Below are 4,910 nucleotides of genomic sequence, written 5' to 3'. Positions count from 1 at the left end.
GGTACGTTTGATGGGACAGTTTCAATAACAGTGTAATCTTAAGATGAGAAAATCATTTGTCCATATAGTGAGAAAGATGACAAACAAAACCAAATTTACTGTGATGTTTCTTATACTGGGTAAGATTTTGAAAGGTAGACGATGCATGAACATGATGTGATGGCGCAAAGGTGGGTCATCACGTGTCATGAGCATGGTTGATACTAAAAAACGTGTCACACACACACACACACACACACACTCTCTCTCTCTCTCTCTCTCTCTCGCTCTCTCGCTCTCGATTTTCTGTATAAAATTGAGTATATTTGGAGGAAGAGAATTGGGTGGTGTGTACGTTAGTTATGCACAAGGGCCAGGGCTCAAACAAGATGGTTCACCATCTTCTTCTTCACTCTTCTTTACGGTCTACTTCGAATTCTCTCCTGAAGCCTCCACTACCATTGTTAAATACTCCGTCATCTCTTCTTCGACAGGTCATCATCAAGGTAACCATCTAACAATCACACTAACATCCGATTACAACTATTTGTTACAATATTTTTTTCAACCTCGGATGTATATTTTTTCAATGTTTTTTTATGCACCATCGACGGCCATTGGATCTTGTAAAATATATTGGGAGACAACTATTTGTTACAACAATGTTTAGATGCCATCCATTTTATATGATTCAACGGCATCCGACAGTATTGTAAAAAGTATTGAAAGCTGTGTTGTAAAATAAAACATTTCCGACCCTATATATAATCATAAATTTCAATTTTAAGAAACACAACATAAATATCCATTTTAGGATTAAACCTTCTTAGCTGTGGGGCCAAACGGATACTATTTTAAACCATCCAGCCATGTATTGAGTAACTCTCGACATGAAGATCCTCACAAGTAATTATTACATTCAAATTTAACTAATAATTCTAAAAGTTTGACTAATAATTTTAAATTACGTTGATAACAGCACTGAATCTATTTATTTATTTTGGTCATTTTTTAGAGTTATTAGAGTTTTGTGCTCCACAATATCCATATGTACCCCTTCATGTTTGGACATGTGATCCGTACGGTCATGTGCACACATTGATGTTTAAATACCTCATGGGGACATTAACAATCTTCAGTAATGTAGATTTTTAAAAAGGTTGTCTTGCACAAAAGGATAAAAAAATTTCAAGAATCATACAGTTGGACATGCTTTAAAAATTTTACATATATAGATAAATTATTCATTTGTTTAAATACATTTTAAAGTGGATTTACCTTTATATCCCTTTATTTATTTTTGTTTTTTTTGAAAGTTGTGTAACTAAATATTTAACAAAGCTAGATTCTATTGCCCCACCAACTTTTGATAATGCCACTCCAATTCATATGTAAATCACCAAGAATTAGGGGTGGCGTTAGCAAAAGTTGGTGTGGCAATAGAAGCTCTCATATTTAAATATCAAAAGGGTATATAGGTGAAACCTCTACACAAGTTTTTGTACAGACAAACAGATTTATCGGGGTAGGTATATATTCTAAAATTGTATTCGATTACGTAATTTGACAAAAAAAATTATCTATTATTTCCACTTTCAAAAACTACTGGTAAAATATTTAGGATTTTATTTTTTAGTGCAAAAAAAACTAGGATGTTTTGTTAATATTGTGCAATGACATTTTCATAAATGAAAAATTATATTTGTTGATATTTACAACAAAAAAATCATTGTATAGTGTCAACACCACACTCTATACAACAATAATTTTAAGGACCTTCCGAAAAATCTAAAGATCATGTAGGTTGCTAAGAACTCATGTTTTATGGAGACATTAGCATTTTCCACAACGACCTATATTTTATATATATATATATATATTTGTTGAATGGATATCTTATTTGTGTTTAATACAAAAATTATTTAATAAAGATTTTTATAATTAAATTTTAATAAATGCACTAAATATTTTTACAAAAGTATCATTGAGGTTTTATGATATTCACAAAAAAGGGACATTTTAAGATGAGCCTTGCTACCATGGCTTGAAATAATACTGGCTCGAAGCAGGCAGATAACCATCAATGTTCCTTGAGTGTATAACACTTGAATCTCGAGAAAAGGCATTCTATTGTTTTTTGTACACTCTAGCTACTCAGTATCAGTGATACTTTGAGTGTTACTTCAAGTCACTTTAGCATTTTTCTTTTATAAAAATCAAAACACTACTTTTTACACTAAAAGGACAACAACAATAAATGTAAGGACTATGTGAAAAAAGGGGTAAATAATGTTCAGATCCGTCAAATTTACTTGGATTTAGTCAAATTTAACGGCCATATATGCCAAATTTACCCCTTTTTCACGGAGTGACATCAAGGTATTTTTGAAAAATTAAGATTGTGGAAGATGCTAACTTGGTGTTAAAAAGGTATTAGTGGACTATTAAATATATATTCCTGTCGTACCTCTCATGGGCCTACTTAATGGCTCTATTATATTGACTTTGTTGGAAAATCGAATTCTTTGAACCAAGCTTCATGCTTGTTGACACTAGCTAGCGTGTCTTGTGATTTGTTAAGTCTTACAGCAAGATCAAAGAGGAGGATCACCATGAAATAGGGGTGAAGGCAAGGTCAACAGCAGAAGAGTTTGCTAGGGTGGCCAGGGAGAAGGCTGATGAATTAGAGAGTCGGAATTCAGAAAAATTCTTGGAAGGTGCTCAGGAAGCTGTGCTGAGCGATTCAGATTCCGAGTCAGTCAAGCATAAGTGCAAGGAGACCATGAAGGGTACTCATAAGAAGATCATGGCAAAAGATTAACAATTTAACAAGCGCTTCTTGGTAAATATTAAATGGTATTTCTCGCTCCATGTATATTAATAAATAACAATAATAAAAATCCATGCAAGACTTTTTGACATTAATGATAGTATCTTAAGATCAAATTAACCCCACAGGCTTATCAATGGAGTAGTGCCACTTATGTCATAGAGCACCCAAAACCACCTTTGTCTCAAAGCCTAGGCCAAATGTGATTGGGTGGCATGGCCAGCGCATTTGGTGCATCACACTTGATGTTGTTGTTAATGTTGTTCGGCTAAATTGTTACCACCTTGTCTGAAAGCCTAAACCGTGACCAGCGGCAGAGCTAGGATATTCTTGTAGTGGGGACAAACTATGGTTAGTTGTGGAGTAAATGGGGAGAGAGGTGAGGCAGTGGGGACAAATGGGGCATGTAATTTGTTGAAAATATAGGGGTGTTTCAAAGTTCTGTGGGGGCAATCCTTACTAGCTCCGCCCTTGACTGTGGCTCATATCGACTTCTCTCATCACATCCTCTTTATGACTAGCCAAATATTTTAAACATTCCATTTCCCTTCTCCCCAGCAGTTGTGATGTATCAAAGTAACTTGTTCAACTCTTTGTCGATAAATTTAGTCTTGTCTAGTTTCATTCCTCTTCTTGATTTGCAATAGCCGGAGCAAACTTTTTTCCAACATACTCCGTCCAAATGGAGTTTTCAAAAAAAAAAAAAAAAAATCACCCCTATACCAACCTTTTAAATGCAAAATTCAAATTGAAATTTATCCTCGAGATAAGTATATTGGAGATTTGTGTTATCAAGATACTCATAAATTTCAATCATTGGATTTTGTGTTTAAAGGGTTGGGATCATGTGTTTTTTTCATGAGTCATTCTTAAGATTCAATGGATCCCAACCCATATATATATATGGGAAATGTTTAACACCCTACACTTTACCCTACGCTTTACCAAACGTGTTTTGTCCTACATGGGTTAGAAGTTTTGGATGATCTCTACGATTAAAAGATCCTCATCACCAAAAATCAGCCCATTCCGAAATTTCTAACCCCATGTTTACAAGTTGAAAAATCGTGGATCGTCCATTTTTTGTAAACCATTTTTTATGGGGTTAGAAGTTTTGGAATTGGCTGATTTTTTGTGAGGATGATCTCCTCACCATAGAGGTCATCCTCACCAAAAATCAACCTATTCCAAAACTTCTAATCCATGTAGGACAAAACACGTTTTGTAAAGCGTATAAGACAAAATTTCTAATCCCATCAAAAGTGATTTACAAAAATTGGATAGTCTAAAATTTTTCAACTTGTAAACATGGGGCTAGAAGTTTCATAATGAGCTGATTTTTGACAAGAATGATTCCCTCACCATAGAGATCATCCTCACAAAAAATCAACCCATTCCAAACATTTTTGCCCATATAAGACAAAACACGTTGTAGCTTTATGTGTCTATGGAACCCCACCTATAAATATATATATATATATATATATATGAGGGTTTTGGACTCATAACCCGATTAATATGGGCAACTGGCCTCTTAGTGCATCATGTCTCTTTCAAATCCCCTAGGTATCTACAATACCTTCACAAACCACACATATCAAGTAAGTAGAGATAAATCCTTGTAGGTGGCCAACAAGGGGACTTGAACTCAACACGTCTCCTTTTTTGGAAGGATGCTTTGGCCATGGCACAATATGTATGATATATTGTTTTAGCAATTTTATTAATTGAGGAGTTTAGTTGATAATTAGGAGTTTTATTATTTTAAGACTTTTTATTTTCTTAATTTAGGATTCTATCTTTTCTATATCAGAGTCAAAATCTTATTTATCAGAGATTGTAATTCATTTAAAGCTATCAATAAAATAAATAAATTAGTATTTGAAGAATGATTCCCCTTTAAGTGGATCAAACTTTTTGCATAGGATCCTATCATACTTTTCCATGAAAAACCCGCTTTTTCCAATTTGATTTTTTATTTTTTTTTATAAAACCCAGAAGTCATTCATCTCATATATATATACCCCTTTAAAAATTACGTTGATAATAAGTGGTTGGGGTGCTTTTCATTAGATAATAAGTGGTTGGGTACTTTTCATCA

At 33.7% G+C, this 4,910-nt stretch overlaps 1 long non-coding RNA gene across 1 annotated transcript; it reads left to right on the top strand.

The window, feature by feature from the left end:
- On the top strand, positions 1-2,898 carry LOC147391910 (uncharacterized). Its single transcript, XR_015170338.1, has 2 exons — positions 1-485; positions 2,561-2,898. It is a non-coding gene; the product is annotated as an uncharacterized LOC147391910 (long non-coding RNA).
- The last annotated feature ends 2,012 nt before the right edge of the window (positions 2,899-4,910 follow it).

This window comes from Akebia trifoliata, chromosome 11, assembly GCF_017979445.1.
Source record: "Akebia trifoliata isolate Shusen 1 chromosome 11, ASM1797944v1, whole genome shotgun sequence".
Classification (NCBI taxonomy): domain Eukaryota; kingdom Viridiplantae; phylum Streptophyta; class Magnoliopsida; order Ranunculales; family Lardizabalaceae; genus Akebia; species Akebia trifoliata.
The sequence above is the reverse complement of the archived record's forward strand: the minus strand, read 5'-3'. Positions and strand labels throughout refer to the sequence as shown.